This window comes from Berghia stephanieae, chromosome 3, assembly GCF_034508935.2.
Source record: "Berghia stephanieae isolate SIO BIC M18660-M18661 chromosome 3, UCSD_Bste_1.3, whole genome shotgun sequence".
NCBI lineage: Eukaryota > Metazoa > Mollusca > Gastropoda > Nudibranchia > Aeolidiidae > Berghia > Berghia stephanieae.
This window is the reverse complement of record NC_088362.1, coordinates 68,205,822-68,225,368: the sequence shown is the minus strand read 5'-3', so window position 1 is coordinate 68,225,368 and position 19,547 is coordinate 68,205,822. Positions and strand designations below refer to the sequence as shown.

The 19,547-nt window shown below is 34.9% G+C and overlaps 1 protein-coding gene and 2 long non-coding RNA genes across 10 annotated transcripts in view; 2 read left to right on the top strand and 1 right to left on the bottom strand.

The window, feature by feature from the left end:
- Positions 1–4,835: 4,835 nt before the first annotated feature.
- On the top strand, positions 4,836–12,212 carry LOC144968288 (uncharacterized). 2 transcript variants are annotated; one of them, XR_013644561.1, is made up of 4 exons: positions 4,836–5,376; positions 8,266–8,378; positions 8,905–8,981; positions 10,319–12,212. It is a non-coding gene; the product is annotated as an uncharacterized LOC144968288 (long non-coding RNA). The 2 variants fall into 2 exon arrangements; XR_013644560.1 differs by lacking the exon at positions 4,836–5,376 and having other exon boundaries at positions 7,747–8,378.
- Positions 12,213–13,686: 1,474 nt separating this feature from the next.
- Positions 13,687–16,955, bottom strand: LOC144968287 (uncharacterized). The gene is made up of 3 exons (XR_013644559.1): positions 16,818–16,955; positions 15,713–15,892; positions 13,687–15,385 (listed from the first exon to the last, which is right to left on the bottom strand). It is a non-coding gene; the product is annotated as an uncharacterized LOC144968287 (long non-coding RNA).
- A 1,517-nt stretch (positions 16,956–18,472) lies between these two features.
- The window catches only part of LOC144968285 (uncharacterized), a 58,436-nt gene continuing 57,361 nt past the window's right edge, over positions 18,473–19,547 (top strand). For 5 of the 7 annotated variants that reach the window (XM_078906487.1, XM_078906491.1, XM_078906489.1 and 2 more), the window contains exon 1: positions 18,475–18,750. The gene's annotated coding sequence lies outside the window, so the exon portion shown is untranslated. Of the gene's footprint in view, positions 18,751–19,547 lie in introns of all 7 variants that reach the window. The other 2 variants (XM_078906492.1, XM_078906490.1) reach the window with 1 other exon arrangement.

The following is a 19,547-nucleotide window of genomic DNA, read 5'->3' as shown; positions in this document are numbered from 1 at the left end:
AGTTACATCTATTCGAAGTCCTAGGTTACAACTAATAACAGGGCAGAGAGGTCGTGACGTCACATCCTCTACTCTTCCCGTTCCCAACTCCTTGAAGTGTGTAACCAGTCGTCCGGAGGACTACCAATGAATAAGTTACATAGTATATATCCCAAAGTAGCCTACCATTGTAGTAGCAGAATGTATAGACACTCTTTTATGGTTACGAGGCGTAAAAGTGCGAGGATAGATGATCTTTATTGAAGACCAACATTTATTAAGGCTAGAAAATAAGATACAATCACTCTGAAGCCAGAAGATCTGTTGCACAATGTATGCATCCAGTCTCCCGGGAGAGTGATTTTACACTTCCATTGAGCTTGGACCCATATTTTGACATCACGTTATTGCTCCCTATTGCAGACCTGCCTCCTTGAAAATGTAGAAATTCGTAGTTTTTAGGAGTTAATAAGAGTAGCCACTGTAGTTAATTTTACAGATCAAAAATAAACGATCATTAAATAACACTCGAAAAGCCTTAAAATTATGTACTATGGCATCAACTTTTATTTTTAATACGTTTTAAAGACTCATGAAGTTCTGAAAATGAAGCCCAACTTTCGTAATTCTACTAATATTTCGTAGAAGTAGGCGGATCTGCTATTGTTCTAAGACTACAACATTCTCGAACGATCCGGCGACATGCATAATGTTGGGTTAGAATACAGAGCCGATAGCAGGACGTCGTAGTTCGATTTCCTGTCGAGGTTTTTTTTGTTTTTGTTTTCGAGATTGGTGATGTTTCCCAAATAAAAATATTGTAACAGGTTTTAGAATTATTTTATACCACTATGGTTATAATTATTGAATTGGACACGGTCAAACTTGTCTTTTTGCTTCTCGTGTATGTTGATATCGTACAAGTCCCTTACTATGAGGGATTTTGCTTATTATCTAGCACTTTTACAATATTAGTCAGTGCAACAGGCAGGTATGCATTAGTGCTTTAGTTGTCTGAGGCAATCAATGGTTGTTAAGTGCCTAACTTAAGGACTCAACGCCGGAGACAGAATTGTTGATTTTTTTTTCAGGGTCACCAATCTGCTCACTGACAAGGCTCAACGCTTGTTTTTGTTACACGACAAGGCCCCCTACCCCCTTTCAAAATGACACAATACACTTACGTTACAGTTCACGACCTTTTACTGTCACTGAAATCCGTGGTGATAATTCTCAAACTGTGAGACACAAATTTGTGACACGGCCATTACTTTAAGGCCATAATCTACGGATAAAGGCATAGGGCTATAAAACAACAGGGCGTGAAATCATTGGAAAGAGAGGCGTGATGCGGACGATTCTTTATGTCTTTGAACGTGAGATACCCTCTAGTTTCAGATGCATGTTACAGTTTATGTTAGATTGAAGTATATTATTACTAACGATAAGGTTTCCTTGTATCATTTACATTTACAGAACACATCGATCAGAAGAAAATGAAAGTTAGAAAGAAAGAAAAAAAAGAAAGAAGCAAATATATAAAAAACAAAACAAAACATAACACCTTTTCTTTCCTACGTACTATTCCCCTTTTCATATCATTTATAAAATCATTATTTGATCTCATTATTCATTTTGTTTTCATTCATTTCTTTATTCATTTAACTTTTATGCATTAAATAAATCAAATAAACAATTCTAGAAATTATAAGATTATACAACGTAATTTACGCAATTCTTTTTATCGTTTTTAATTATGCAACATCAACCATACAAGATCAATATACTTATTGGAACTCTGGCAATTTTTAAAGGTAAAAACTCATTCACTCATTTCTTGAAGCTTAACAATAAAGAATATGAAGTTGGTCCCAATAGATCAGATGGCATGGCATCGCAAAAAGGCTGGTGCCGATCTCAAGGTCATCCAGCAGCAATTTGAAATTGCAAAAATTGTTCGAAATTTCAAACGGTATGAGCGATTATGTGGTCTTGTGCTATGATACTCGCCTTCGGATTGACAGGTCCTGGGTTAGAGCCGCTTTGAGCGGCGCATAGTTGAATCCTTGGAAAAGGCTTTTTACTCACATTCTCTCAGTGGGTAAAATGAATACCTGGCCGTTAATAGAGTTGTCTCTATCGGTAAATGTGTAAAATCACCTTACAGTTGTCATACCTCGTGCTGCATGTTACGTGTTGGCCAGGGACCCTTTGTAAAGAGCTTTGCACACGTTTAATGGATATTGCTCTGTATAAAAGCTTTTTTAAAAAACAATACCGGATATAGCCAATATGTTGTGATATGACACACAGTTCATGACTTGTAGGCCCCAGGATCAGGTCTCGTTATAAGCGATGCAAAGTGAAGTCCTTGAAAAAGTCTCTGTTTATCTTTTCCCTCTCCATTCTCGGTCGTTAAATTCGTACCACGATAGTAGCAGCATTTTAAAAAATTCGATTATAAAGTTAATAATAGCGCCTTACTGTCTCGTAGTACTTGGTTAATGTCGCTGTTGGCTTGGTACCTCTTGTAAAGTGCATTGAGCATAATAAGCTAACGTTGCTCCATATATCATAACTACCGACACGTAGAGGAGAAATAGGTCTACTTACATTTGCATATTTAGTTTTGATTTATTGGCTTATCCATAAGGGCATTTAATGCTATGTGGGACGCATTTATTTTTGTACCTTATTAATGACGTGATGGCCTAAATTATTTATCATTTTCTTGCTTATCACTTGCTGAACACCATCTCAGTTCAATGACAAAATACTTGACTGAAAATCATTTACTTTGAATATAAAGACCCCCAAAATTTGTCATAAAGTCTTTAACCTGAAAGTTTCAGATTTAAGATTTTTGAAAAAAACGTAGGTCATCTAGTTTATCAATATTGATATTATGAATTAACTAAACATTTCCGTGATATTATTTGTAGAATACATTTTGTTATTGTGTGGCTCAGTCTACATTTCACATGAAAGGACGACATATATAACATTTTATGTTCATAGAATACGTTCTATTTTGAACAAAAACTAATTAATAAACATTAGATAGACCTTAAATCTCCATCTTGATAGAGCAAAAGATTATCGTCAATGTCCATTATGCAAGTCAATTAATTTAAGATAAATGAAAAACATTCCCGACTGTCGATTTCAAGAACAAAAAAAAAAACCCAATGGTATCCTGCTAAAAGAAGAGAATTTAGTATTTACAAAGATAAATTCCCTCCGGTAAAGTGCCTTTCTAAGACTTTATCAAACTCTGTGCCTTTATTTAAGGTCTGAGAGAACTACACGGGTTAAAACTGTATCCAGATGTCCACTCAACATTAGCTGAGCGATCGCTGTTTCCATAAAATTTACCTTTGTCTTGGCTCATATGTTAAGCACCCGGTATAAATCAGTGGTCAAGCCTATTTTGGAGTACAGAAATATTATATAGAGTCATATATTATTATAAAGGCAATCTGTTATTTGAGAAAATGTCCAAAGACGTGCGAGAAAATTAGTGCCGACTGTTTATGAGATATGCTGTGAAGAAAAATTAAAACATCTGGGCATTCCATCATTTGTCGCACGTCTTTGGACATTTTCTAAAATAACAGATTGCTTTTATAATAAAGGATTCCATAGAACATTTCCGTACAGTATATAGAAGAAAGAAAGGCGATTTAATTCAATTATATAAATTAGTTCACGGTCTTGACAACAAAAAGTACAACGATCTTTTAAAATTCTTCAATTACATTCATGAGCGGAAATGAATTCAAAATAATTATTTTAAGATACTTAACTTCAATTAGAAATATTACATTCATATTTCGTACTGCCAAAACGTGGAACAGTCTGCAATATAAAATAAAAAATGCAAAAGATATTAATTAATTTAAAAATGCCTTTGATAGTAAACTTTTTGTTTTAAAGTGCATTTATGACATCAGGATTCACATGATAATACTAAGAATGGATGTTTTTTTGTTTGGTTTTATTTTTATATTTCTTTCATGATTTTGTCTATTTCTCCCGTTTGAATATATTTTTTTTATCTCAAAGAATATGCAACATGTTATGCAATATATTGTTATTTAGATTTTTAGAAAAACTTGGTTCATGAAATCGAATCTAGAATTTCTGTTTTAAATAAAATAACGTTCCTGTCTATAATAACATTTATAGGTTGGTGGATATGTGTGTGTGTGTGTGTCGGTGGCTGAGTAGTTGGGTGAGTGGATGGGTTGGTGGTGTGGGTGGGTGGGAGTATGTGTGATTATGTCACATTCGATGATAAATTTAACATTAACAACAAAACAGACTCGCCAGCCAGGATATGTTTAATCAAAGTTCCTTACTAATCTCAGGTTGGTGTTTCCGAGACAACATTCAGACATGAATAGGTGATAAAGAATAAGAAAAATTAAAGAAAACAAATTCACAACTATCTACACCCCTTCCGCCTTCCGGTCAAACAATCAATCTTCTTTGACATGGATCGACCTTTAAACCCTCTGAACCTGGACAGATGTTCCACTACTACACCATTAATCTTCTTTTTATCTCTACCTTGTCTGACACTGAAGAGTTTATAGCTCATAAATTTCTGCACCCCAGTTGTTAATTTTAAATTCGAAGTGGTTATTTGTACTACCACTACAAATAGCGAAAACTACCGCTTTTCACTATTTGTACTCCCAGAACTCTTATGTGTTTAAAGTTGCAAACCACCGCTCCTTTACCTATTTGTATATACCTACTCCCAGCACTCTTATGCGTTTAAAGTTGCATTTGTGAGCTTTCAAGGACCAGGGTTGCCAGTTTGGCATTTTAAATGCCAGATTCCAAAAATCTGGCATTTTTGAAAACCGTTTGGCATTAGAAAAATCATTTGGCATTTGGCATTTTCATTTGGCATTTTCTTTTCTTGTATATTATACTTCAAATGACACCTTTTCTCAACCGTGGTGTAGTGGTTTAGCACTCCACTTAGTAGTCAGTAGGTAAAAAATTACCCCAACAGGAAATTAAGTATAATTCAAAAAAAAAAAAAAAAAAAAGAAAAGAAAACACGCAAGCCACCAGGATATGATAGTAAATTGTCTATCAAAAGTGAGTAGTTTTCTTAGTGGGGATGGGAGTCAACAGACTTTGGCATTTTTTTGAGTGTTTTGGCATTTTTTGAGTCTTCCCCTGGCATTTTGTTGAAAAATAATCTGGCAACCCTGTCAAGGACCAGCCGACCAGCCTCCACTTTTCGCGGTCTTTCTTTGAGAAGTGTGAAGCAAAAAAAAATGGCCCTCTCGGTAAATGAGACATTCTCATCTTTTCTCCAATTTGAAAACATTCGAAAATGAGAATAATGTACTTTTTATTAAAAAGTCAACAAAGAAGGTAAGTAAACTAGATACGACCATTTTTTTCCTTAATTAAGTGGCAACTCATTTCTCGTCATTCTCACTCTAACTCTATCACTCTAACTCTATCAACTAAGACTAAGAGTAAGAAGAGTACACCACCTCAAACATTTGTCAGTTCATATCTTTGCTTTTATGAGGTCTATTTTCATTTTGAAAAGTTCAAAGTGAACAACTAAATGACGCCGATTCAGTGGTGTATTTGGTCTATCTTCATGTGAATAAATATTTTATTATTGACTTTTCCAAAATTCCAATAGGTCATTCATTTGTATGTCGTGATCTATTTTTCCTTGATTTCAGCTGTCTCAGCTCTAAACTAGACGTCTATACTTTTCTTTCTCAATAAATAATTCATTTTCTGTTTGCAATGTATTACAGAGATGTTGATTTACCACATGTAAAAATTTCAAAGTTGTATCTGAAGCTGTTTCTGAATTATAGTGATTATCCATTGGGATGCTGTGCTTTGGTCACATTTTTTCCTATTAAGCTAGACCTCTATATAGAGATTTTCCACCACATAAACGGTCATAACTTTTTAACCAGTTGAGACAGAGCGATAATTTTTCACTCTAGTTAATGTTTCACTCCCCTTTATTTTTCTACGCTAAATTAATACCCATAGCCACTATTTTGAAAAATTCTTGCAAGTGCCTACTAAGAGGGTTGAACTTGAACCTGAACATGCTCCTTCTTCTTCTTCTTCTTCTTCTTCTTCTACTAATAACTACAACTAGATAGGTACTACTCCTCTCCTGAATGATCGGAACCGTTTAAGAACTAAATTACGGGTTCCACCGGCGCAGCTCTCTAGACTTCCAGTCCCACAGTGCCCAGTATGGGCGGGAGACCTTACCCCCGATGTTCCTCGAGCCTCGAGGTAGTTTCACTTTATAATTGTTTTAGCTTTTGAACTGTGGATCTTTTGTCAAACGTTTTATTTTAATTTTTCAAATTTAGTAGCACTTTAAAGGCCTGCGTTAGGTATCGCTCTGCTGTACTGTAACTGTAAGAGCGTAAGAATAACATGGTAAAAGTACTGTAAAAGTATGCTGATGAAAATGATATTGACAATGAAATTAAAATAAGAAGAACAATAGAACTTATAAACAAATCAATAAAGAAGCTTTAAAAAAAATGAAATTTAAAAGAAGTAAGAAAAAACTGCCTCAAGAAGTGAAAAAAATTGTCCCTGTTGTTGAGATGTGAAGTGGACATAATCGTGTCTGTTAAGAATTAGAAGAAATGAAAGATGCCACTTTTTATTTTAAATGTAGATTGCACATTAGCAGAACACTAAAAAAAAAAGTAAAGAAAGAAAATCCAATGTGGCAACTTGGTTGCTAGTGAAAAAAGTAAAATTACTCCGCTCAGCATTGCTGCTGGTGTGATGTCTAGTGTTAGTTAGGTGTCACTATATTAGAGTGATATCTTGTTACTTCATATTTTCATTTTAAAACCTGTAGAACAACTTGATTGATTTGTAAATTTCCTTATATGACCATTGTTTTAGTTTTCCGCAGCCATTATAATTCAATTTGAAATATTGAAAGGTACTGGAGAGGACTCTTAGCGGGGTTTTTTTTTTGTCTCTTAGTTTTAGTTATAGGTCGTAGTGCAGGTCCAAGTGTTGGAAATGTACAAGGTTTTATTTTTTATTTTAAGGTTAGTTGAAGGAATACTTTCCTTAGCTCAAGGAACGTGCAGAAGACCTCCCCTATTTACTACTTACTACTACTACCCAAGTACTAGTGCTAGACTACTTCTTCCGCCACCTCACTCCTAAACGGACTGACACCACAGGCAACTGATATTATTCTCTCTCTCTCTCTCTCTCTCTCTCTCTCTCTCTCTCTCTCTCTCTCTCTCTCTCTCTCTCTCTCTCTCTCTCTCTCTGAGTGTGTATCTGTCTGTCTATTTCTGCCCATCTCCCCTCTTTTTACTAATTAGATTGTAGGTGTTTGGCAAATTCTCAAGAACAGCCAAGATATATGCGGCTGTGTGGCACTCACTTCCGGATTGGAAGGTCCTGGGGTCGAGCCTCGTCAAGGACTCACATTCTCTCACTGTACTCATGTGTATGATTTCCTATCCGCTAAGAGCGTTGTCTGTCAGAAGAAAAACATCGCCTAACGTTCTACTTGTTACGTGTTGCTGCTAGTCATGGATCCTTTGTAAAGTGCTTTGAGCATGTTTGGTGGATATTGCGGCTTATGAAAGCTCAATTCTTTTTTTAATATTTATAATATATATAAAAAAGATGCAGGATGACGACGGGCATGCGCTACTTTATGATGTAGTATAAACCATTCCGAATATATGATTTTGCTAAATAGGCCTACACTCAAATTTTACGAGTGTATCTGGTGGCAAATATTAGACACTCGTTGCCACTGTGATTTTGATGAAACTTGGCTTATACACAGATACATGAATTTTCCTAATACGGCTTCAAACATGCGATCTGAACTTCAATTTATAATGAAGTAATTTTTCTCAAATGACAGCTTGATTGAATGTGACAAGATCCTTTTACTTAATACAATTCAGTTTAGTGTGGTCTGTAGTTGTTTGCCTAATATTAGAATGCACAGAATTTGAATTTCTATTGACTTTAAATATTGAAAACAACATGCCTTTGGCTTTCCATTTGTGCCATTCCATTCAGCTTTTGACCTAGTCCCTGATTTGAGTACCACGTCACAAATTTAAGTTCTTCGAGAAAACTCTCGACTTACTTTCTTATTCTTCTAACGTACTGAACTGTAACACCTTTGTCTCAGTTGGAGAAAATATTGCAATTTTTAAACTTAATATTTAGGTATTTATGTTATGATCTTTTATATTATTCCGTGTTTTTCAGCTTCCATCATATCACCCTGAGGAAAGTTGGCTAATTTATGACTTTTGTGTCTATGAATGCAAGCAGGTCAAATAGCAATTGACTTCAAGCAAAGGAGTTCACCCTAACCAGAGGTAGGAGGTTGTTTTTGGACGGGGGCAGGAGGTGTTTTTTTACTTTTACATATTTAAAAAAAATGAAAATATTATATGCACAAGGTTATAATATTTCAGAATAACTCGGAAGTAAATTATCACCATCAGCTTTTCTATCTTGATTGCCAAGACAATTTTAATAAAGCAATCAAACTGATTCTGAATTTTAAAACATCCAGAGGAAGAGGCAATGTGTGCCTATCTGCAGCTCATTTACAGTCTTCAGTGGGTGGGCTGCACGATGTAATGCAGCAAGACAATAGTTCAACTATTACCAGAACAGTTTTAAAAAGTGAAAGACTTGATTTGTTCAAAAAATCTGGTTGCGCTGGATTAGTATTATTATTGAATGTCTTATTAAGATTTATTTTCAATTGCTCTATAATCTGCATGTTGAAATCCTTCACAATTGAGTTATGCAAGTAACAACGCTATTAATATTTTATCATACTATGTTGTGGATAATTTTATTATTTTGTAATAAAAAGTTTTTCTTACCATGCAGGACTCTGAAATTAATACTGGTTTCTGAGGGTTACAGGGGCTAATCACCACCATGAAAATCACCCATGTGATAAATTGGTAAGACTCATTCATTTTATACTAATTTTACATTGACATTTTGTCCCTGCCGTTTTTCGTTGCCGAAAATTTTACACTTGACAGCAATTAATCGCAAATTCTATTTTAGTCGTAATTAGACTCAATTTTTTTTATAAATATGTATTATTTTTTCTTTTCTTGTTACTTTATATTGTTACTTAATTGTCCCTCCCCCCTCCCACTATTGAGTGTAATATATAGTAATAGATTAGTTAGGTAAATGCACTATTGACACCAGGACCAAATGGTTAAAGGACAACAGCCATTCCAACTCATATTTTATTACGATACATTCAAGGTGGCGCACTGAGATGGAGAGATGATGACCAGCTTGTGACAAAATTGACTGTTCCAGAATTTGTATTTTTTTAAAATTAAAAATAAAAATTTCTTGGAAGGGTTCTGGGCAGAGAGTTCACATTTTTCTATCCCTTATATTTGTTTTCCCTTTCCATGTTGCTCCCTGTCTTTGTTATGGATTAAGATTGCTCATTTTTTTCCTGGTCCTTGCGGGGGTCTTTATTTGGGAGGCAGACAGTCAAATACAGTACCTTTCTTCTTGAGATGATTTTTTATACTGTAAATCATCTCTCTGTTATGTAGGTACTGTTATAGTTATAGGTTTTGAATATTATTGCATTATGTAAATGTTTTAGCAGGATCCTTTGCTTGTGTCTCGGTGAGACTTTAAGGTAATGTCAAAATTGGTACATCTTTGAGGTGCTCGTGAAATCTACTGTTCCCTATTTATTGAATCAGTCACCATATCATCATCCTTTTTATAGTGTTGTAAGCGCTATTAAGTCCTGTAAGACAATATAAGCAGATCTAGGTGGTGGCATTTTTTTTGGGTCTTTTTTTTTTTTTGTCTTTGTTTTTTATTTTGTTCCAGATAAGGAATTTTAAGATTTGATGGTTGTCCATAGACTTTTCAAAATAAAAATTTGACTTTGACTATGAGTACGATGCAGTTATAAGTGCTTGATTTATGAGGACTAATTATAAATGGTGACCACTCTATTGCGTTTTTGTATGCCATGAAAATGTTACAAAGACAATGAAGCGACGTTTTTTGGGAATTCTGCAGTCATTCATTTAACCCTTGAATTTGATGAGCGCCTGTTGCATTTTAGTTCATTCAAGTATTTTAGAGTGACAAACACAACTCGTGCATTATGGGTTTATATGCAGATTTTTGTCTTTAAATTGTCAATAAAAAATAAAATGCTTTTTTTTTGTTTTGTTAGCTGGCAGGTCTGAATTGAATGCTATTGCATACAATTTTGTACTTTTAATCTTTTTCTTTTTACATTTAGCCATCCTCACTTTATCCGGAGAATCGCCTGCCCCTCGTGAATGAGACAGTGAAGGCTATGGCTAAAACAAAGGTGTCCACAACCCAACTTAGGCAATACATTCAATCAAGCCAAGGATAAAATGTGTTGCCTAAAGATGTCGAAGATTTGCAGCGGAGATTGTTCAAGACTGACATTGACAGGACGAATGGTGAGACGGAACAGGAATTACTGAGAGAGATAGAGGAGGAAGGCGGTGTAACAAAGTTCAGTGTGAATGAGGATGGTGGTTTTGAGTATTTGTTTTAAGTAACGGGAAGAATGAGGCGTGATTTGAGTGTTTTTTGTGATGTGTTTGTTATGGATGCAACATACAAAGTAAATCGATATTTGTATCCATTTGTGAATATTATGTGCATAGATGATGAGGGTCATGGCGGGCGAAAGACTGGAAATCCATGACCAACCTGAAACTGACATTGTACCAGTATGACGTGTGACAAATACACAGGAAGGACTGTATCGAATTGTATCTTCAGTGACAAACAGGATCAATAGCTTGTTTCAAGTTATGGTAGAACATCAGTTTCTGCAAAGAATCTCCCAGTTGGAACAGTTTTTGACTCTTGTCTCTGAAGATAAAGACTTTGACATTGTTGACATGACTGACTTAATACAGACAAATCCCCATTCTAACCCTCTTTCTGACTTTTCAGAGACACCAGACATTGTAAATGCACGTACTGACCAGAGACCACAGACATTATAAATACACACTCTGCCCAGACAGAGACCACAGAAGTTATGGACACACAGACTGACCAGACAGAGACCACAGACGTTATGGACACACAAACTGACCAGACAGAGAGACCACAGACGTTATGGACACACAGACTGACCAGACAGGGACTCCAGATAACAGAGACATGCGACCATAAAGATGCCCTTGACATGACAGAGACAGTTAGACTGCGAAATTTTTAAAATGTGACTCTGCACAGGAAATTTCATACAGAATTCCCTTAATACCTTTACTCATTGTCCATTTGTAAAATTTATTTTCATGTAATAAACCATCAAAAAAGTAAATTTTTAACGTGGGTGGGGGCTGTCACGTTACTGTAGAACGAGCTTAAGTCTCAATGGGATATTAGCTTTAGGCAACCACGAGTTGGTATTTTTCAAACCTGTTGCTATGCTATCTTGTGATGACAACGTCTCTCAGTCGCCAAACGTCACTAGCTATCCTTCACATAATGCAGGGTTGATTGTGTGAAGTACGTTTGGGGCCGGAAGATAGCAAGGCATAGTGCAGGCTACTGTACTGTGTCAGTCCGTGAACGGGTGACCAATTCATAGTACAGAGAAGGCAAATCTGTTACTATATGTCCCAATAAAAATATAACACAGAGAAGGCCGAAACTGTGTTATACAGGTCGGTACAGAATAAAACAAATATAACACAGGAGACCAAACACTGTGTTGTAGAATATCAAAATTTCAAGGGTGGTCGGTCAGTGACGAAATAAAAAGGGACATTATAAGTCGTAATATCACATCTCAATAAAAGAGTGTGATAGTAAAAAGGTGCCTGTTAACAATTGAGTGGGTCAAGTCTCTATCCAGATTCAAAAGTATAGTGCAAAGTCCTGTATGTAAAACAAATTTGAGAAGCATGGTTGTTCTCAATGCTTGTTGGGTCGTGATCGGTATAGAGTGAAGTAGTGTTCATGCTACACATCTTCACGAAAAATCAGAGCAATGCTGTGTCAAGATTACAGAGGAGCAAGAAGACAAGATTTGTTTGTGTGTCTTTATATGTTACGGAATAGGTACATTTTGGTTATCAAAACTTTCATTTTTATTTTGACATTTTCTTGATCTTTTAAAATAAAATTATAATTTAATTTAATCAACAGACTTGTTTAATAATTTAAAGATATACTTTTGTGGGACCTTTTGTAAAATCATTAGTCCGATTGTAGTTGTAAATTTCTTTATATTCTAATGTCATAAAATCAGTGACACCACTGAATTCCTACCAGCGCTTTTACTCACTGAGTCCCTACCACCAGCGCTTTTACCGAGTCCCTACCACCAGCGCTATTACTCACTGAGTCCCTACCACCAGCGCTTTTACTCACTGAGTCATAGAGCTTTTACTCACCGAGTCCCTACCACCAGCGCTATAACTCACCGAGTCCCTTCTCAGCGCTTTTACTCTTCGAGTCCCTACCACCAGCGCTTTTACTCTTCGAGTCCCTACCACCAGCGCTTTTACTCACTGAGTCATAGAGCTTTTACTCACTGAGTCCCTACCACCAGTGCTATAACTCACCGAGTCCCTACCACCAGCCCTTTTACTCACCGAGTCCCTACCACCAGCGCTTTTACTGGAGTCATAGAGCTTTTACTCACCGAGTCCCTACCACCAGCGCTATAACTCACAGAGTCCCTTCCCAGCGCTTTTACTCTTCGAGTCCCTACCACCAGCGCTATAACTCACAGAGTCCCTTCCCAGCGCTTTTACTCTTCGAGTCCCTACCACCAGCGCTATAACTCACAGAGTCCCTTCCCAGCGCTTTTACTCACCGAGTCCCTACCACCAGCGCTTTTACTCACTGAGTCATAGAGCTTTTACTCACTGAGTCCCTACCACCAGTGCTATAACTCACCGAGTCCCTACCACCAGCGCTTTTACTCACTGACACTGTCCCTACCACCAGTGCTATTACTATTACTGAGTTATAGAGCTTTTACTCACTGAGTCCCTACCACCAGTGCTTTTACTCACTGAGTCATAGAGCTTTTATTCACTGAGTCCCTACGACCAGCGCTATTACTCACTGAGCCCCTACCACCAGCGCTTTTACTCACCGAGTCCCTACCACCAGCGCTATAAGTTATAGTATAACCGAGTTATAGAGCTTTTACTCACTGAGCACCTACGACCAGCGTTATTACTCACTGAGTCCCTAACACCAGCGCTAATACTATTAGCCACCAAATCCCTACCACCAGGGGGGACAATATAAGCTCAAATTAGACCCCAAAAATTCTTACAGTGATGCAGAAAAAAACAACGAACAGATCTCTTTCAAATTTACACAATTTCTTACAACAAGATGGATAGGTTTAGCAATAGTCTTGAAAATAAATTTTTCAGAATTTTTTTTCGATTTCTTAGTGAAAATTTGGTGTGACATGACAGGAAAAAAAATTGATTTAAAAATTCATAAAACTGCTAAATTTTTGTTTAGCCCAAAACCCAACCATCATGATGCAAAACACATCATAAGAAAAATTCTGACCAAATTTGAAGACAATCTGATGGGAAACAATCCAGATGTGGATGTTAGAAAATCAGAGAATGACGCACAATGAAATTTTGAGAAAATGAAAAATTTGTCTTTAATTTGATAATAAAGCTAATTATGCAGACAAAGGCCAACATTCATCAAGTATAACCAATATGGAACAAGAAAACAGCAATATTTTATAAATTGATCAAATTCTGAAAAAAATTATAAACGATTCGCTAACCCATACCTCTAAGAAAAAAAATTGCGAAATAATTTAATATCTGCTGTTATTCACCAAAAAATTACTTTAGTGGTCAAATATGCTTTATAGTTCTAAAATTCTTTAATTATATCTCATGAACTAATAATGTAATGTATAATTTGATGCTAAACACCAAAAATAACTGAATTAAAAAAAAAAACTTTTTTAAGGGGCAACATAAGCTAAAATTAGACGTAAAACCCTGAAATTTCTAACATAGATGCACCCAAAACTAGCATATAAATTTTTTTCAAATTTAAACACAATGTTTCTTTCATAAATAGCTATATCATGAAAACTCTTGGAATAATTTTTTTAGAATTTTTATTTGATTTCAACTGAAAATTTAGCGCGGATCAACAGGAACAAATGAATTTTAAAATTTATAAAATTGCTAAATTTTAATTTACCCCCAAACACTTACATCATGATGTTTTTTTTCGTTTGTTTGTTGCTTTAGGTCTCTTCCAACACAATTGAGGTTATATGAGAGACCGCTGAAACAAAAAAACAAGCAATCTAACAAAAATAGTACAAATGTCAATCAAAATCATAACCTAAAGATATCATAAGCTAAATTATAAATAACCAAGAACAAACAGGCAGAGGATTTACAGGAAAAAAAAAATCCCCTGTCAAAAATACAATCACAAACCAAAGAAGCAGGATAGGCTAGTAAAGAGAAGAAGAAACGACATCACTATCGGATCGTACACCCATGCGAACATCATAGGTATATGATTCAAGGGTGATGCTCCCATCCAACCACCCGCACATCATGATGTAAAACACATCATAGAAAAGATTCTGAATAAATTTGAAGATAATTTAAAGGAAAATGATTGAGGTAGGATTGCTAGAAAATCAGACAAATGACATAAAACAGACATTTGAGAAAGCGCAAGCTTTTTCTATAATTTGACATAAAGTTAAAAGGCTGATTTTGCAGACAACTAAAAGAAATGATCCATCAAACTTTCAAAATATGACCGTAATAGAACAAGAAAACGAAAATTTTGTAGATTGATCTAAGTCTAAAAAAAATTATAATCGGTTCACTAACCCATACCCCTTAGATAAAAAAAAATGCTGTAAAATTGATTTTTTTACGCCCAGAGATAAAATAATTTTGTGGTCAAATATGATGTCATACCTTATGAATTCATCATTATAATCACAAAACCTAATTATTTACTGTATACAATAGGTTATACAGATGATTTCTAGATATATTAAATGATTTTTCAAAATATGATATGGCACGCTATCCTCATTTTTCATTTTTTTATTCTACTTGAGAGACAAGTCATATAAAATTAGATATCAAGTCAAGTTGAACTGCAAAATCAATTCTATTTTAGACAATAAAACAGTTAAATAGTGCACTAGCTCTGAATAAAAAGCAATTTGCTTTCCCAAACCCTTGGAATAAAAATCTCTTTCGCCTCAATACAGAAAAAGTCAACACTACTTGTTTGCCACCACTTTTTTTGTAGTTCCACAAAGAGGGTTGATCCTGCTCTGGATGGAAAAATTGAAATAAAAAAGAGACCCATTTCATTAGCAATTTTTGGAAATGGCATTGTCATAAAATGCATTTGTCAAAGACATAGCAATTTTTAAAAAATGATCATTATTCACACCAACACACTTGAAATTTCATTGGTTTTACATCCATAGAACAAAACTCTTGGCAACAAACTATAGTCTGTCGTTAAGTTAATACATTCAGTAGTAATTCAATTCAAATGATGCTTTGCCATTTTCATTTAGAAAAATGAGCATTTATTTTATTGATCACCAATAAAAAATGTAAAGGCGCAATGGAGATTTGAAAACATTACTAACCATTGTCAAAAAGTGCATGCAGACACTCTGGTCTGCTGGCCCAGATGATGGTTTGCTGATTGATGAGTTTTGCCACAGGCAAAGGTTTGCCTCAACACACCTTGCCAGAATAGCCCTTGAGCCAGCATCTTTATGGATTGTCAGGACACCAGTAACGTCAACAGTGTTCTTTCATGTTAGCTGTCGATGAAAACAAAAAATTAAATTAAATTCACTACAGCAAAATAGGCACATGCCAATGCTAACGTTTATAACAGCAACACTTCGCATGTTGAACGGGACATAACGTCTGTTAGGCGATATTACAATTTCTTCGGACAGAGACAACGCAGTTAACGGCCAAGTACACATTTTACAACTGAGTCCGGTGAGAGAAAGTGAGCAAAGTGCCTTTTCCAAGGGCTCAACTATGCGCCGAGCGAGGCTCGAGCCCAGGACCTTCCGGTCCAAAAGCGAGTGTCATACCACTACGACATAGCCGTACGTAATTTTTAAAAATATAATAAAAATAATCACACTAATATAATTATCTCACGTTGTCATCATCATAGGCATTTCAAAACTACTAATAATACTACCACTACAGATATCTTATCATTATAAAATATTACTCTCTCTCTCTCTCTCTCCATGAACATAACATACAAAACCCAATTTTCCGATATAAAAAAAACAGCCCCCCCCCCCCAAAAAAAAAAAAGTTTTGAAAAAGTATGGACGATGCATGCTGTGTCGGCCATAATAAAGATAATAAATAACAATAACTGAATGAAAAGTATTTTTTTACAGGACCCTGAGCCTGGAATGTCGTGAGTACTCGAAACCTCTTGATCTTGATAAAATTAGAAACCTTTTGACTGGGGATCGAACATTGAAACACCTGGTTTTAATCGCCTGACATGGAAGGCTGATTTAAATTATTTGGGGGGGGGGGGGGGGGGGGGGAATTAGTATTTTAATTTGTTGTAAGCCCTGTTACTGTTATTGTCAATTGTTATTAGCGACAAATGTGTCAGCTGATGCACAATCAACAAACACACAACCCCAAAGCATGTTTAGTTATAAAAATAAGAAATGAATTAAAATGTGCATTTCGTATGCTTACCTTGTAAACTGAGTATTCTGTGACTTGAAAAGAGTGAAGAATTACCAAAGTCCGTCAAAATCAACTTGTAATAATAGTAATAATGTGATTGTGATGAGATGAAGTGGTCACTTTTTGACAGATAATTCATTGTATATTGCAGTTCTATCCGTATAAAATGTTATATTTTTAGTAATTACGCAAATTCTATTTTTAGTAAGAGTACAAATAAGCTCTGGCGTTATTTGCAGTGGTAGTACAAATAAGCGTAGCCTTTTAAATTTCTGCAGCATTAAGTTTACCAGGTGTAACATTTTAGTTTCAAGAATCTGTGTTTCTTTTGGGTGACAATCTGCCTGGACAAACGAATAGTTTTTGTCTTATGACCGAGACATTTTTATCTGACATCCCACTAGACAGGCGAGTTATGTTTTACATCCATCCACACTCATGCACACACAGACACATACACACATGCATGCAAAACATGTATTCACTCTGTATTATATTCATAACATAAACGTGTATATATTACAAACATATATTCAAAGAATTAATAACGTTAATGAAAAATTGCATTATATCAAATATTCGTCTTTTAACGCTGAACTGCCGTACTCTGGAAAACAAGTTATATTCAAAAATATGACCAGACAACTCGTCCTACAAATATCGATCGATTTAGATGACTCTTATCTTCACAAAAAATCAAGTATCAGATTATCCTGTTTACGTTTTTAATTAAAAAAATAATATAACAGTGGCGTTTTAAACATAATAAGCATCAAATTTATATTATATTTTGAAACCTTATATACTAGACACTTTTAAAGAGTTTGATTCGCTTTTAGAATAAGTGCATCTAAATCTCTTTCAAAACTATATCTGCATGTAAATGTTCAGATTCTTAGGATTTTCAGAAAATTGCCCTTAGTATTGACACATTCAAGTAGTCTACTTCCTTTTTATGAATATTATTATATTCCGCATAATCGCCTTGCCGACAATTTTCAGGCTTTTTCCAGAAATATCATACATACCAACACAAAACTCATGGATTCTTTTAACTCATAATCAGAAGCAATAAGGACATGCTATAGATAATCGTGTGCAACAGTACAAGCTTTATAATATAACATTAAGTTATTATAGATAAGGCAAATATTCTTTTTCAAATCTTTGTATTTACATATCAAATTTGAAAAAGAAAAATGGTCATCGAATCGTAAAAATATGACGATTTTCTTGAAGTTGGTAAGGTGAGGGTTAATATATATATATATATATATATATATATATATATATATATATATATATATATATATATATATATATAATAGTTAAAGTATAATTATGATCAACTTTTACAATATTGTTTCGAGCTTCCCGGTGAGACGAACGCTCGAAACAATATTGTAGAAGTTGATCATAATTATTCTTGAAATATTTTATAAATAAATGTTTTTATAAAAAAAGCTGAGCACTATTAATTCATGGTGTTTGTCTTTATATATATATATATATATATATATATATATATATATATATATATATATATATATATATATATATATATATATACTTACATATATACATCACTAAATTTTCCACAATTTTTCTACCTTCTCTGCTTGTCGCCCCACCGTCCATCCTCTTACCTCTGAGCATCCAACCCTCTCTCTCCCACCTCACCTTTCAGAAATCCCAGCCCTCCCTCTTCCTCCTATATTTTCTCTCCTCTGTATTCTCTCTTCCCCTCCATCTTTGTTCTACTGTCAACCCAGGATGTAAAAGCCCTGTGTACTGTATGTCCTGTACATTGCATTGTAGTAGTATCCGACGTCGTCTTCAACGTTTGCTGTTCAAAATTAAGTGTTTTGTTCAGTGTCCCTCGATTTTGGGGCAGGAACATTCAGAAATTTTGTACCTTTCAACTTCAACTTCTGTATTTTCCGTAAGTGATTAAGTGTTATACTTTTATTATACTTATATATTGAACATTTCTATGCCAATTATATTAAATTCATGTATTCCAATATATTATTATATCGTTTTATTCATCTTTATGGCAACACGGATATTAAAACTACATCGTGCCAAACGTTCTAAAAGAAGCCAAATTGATTTATTAAAAAGATTATATCGCAAATTCTGAATGGTGCATCGTTTAAAGCCAAAAGGCCCGTGCTGTTGGAGTTTATTTATTATCATTATTTTTTTTTTAGCAATAAACCAAATGTAAAAAATGGTTGCTGTAATGTTTTGGACCCTGCCTGGTGTATCGCAAAGTACTTTCTGCTCGATCTAACAGCTATCCAATCAATGTCCATTATTGACTGTACGCAAGAGGAATGGTGATTCGTTTGCTAGTGAGGAGGAAGCTTTACCCATTAATCTATCGGGGTCTCTAAATCCAATCACCAAACTCAATAATTAATCTATATATTCCTAAGGTGAATACATTGATGAGTTTGTTTTTATAAACAAAAAGTTCTGTATGTGCTTATTATGATGTAGGCAGATGTTTTGATGCTCGATTAAGCATTTTGCATTTTGGCGATGACATCTCTCGATAATTAATTTTGATTGATGGTATGCGTTTAGGTAAAATACTCACAACATTCGCCTGGCAGATCATCATAACAACACAAAAAAATGTATGTAACCTTTATGTTTATAGTCTAATTGACATGAGTGAGTGAGAGCTAATATTAACAGGCTGTCTAAAAATAATTACTTAGAGCTAAGTGA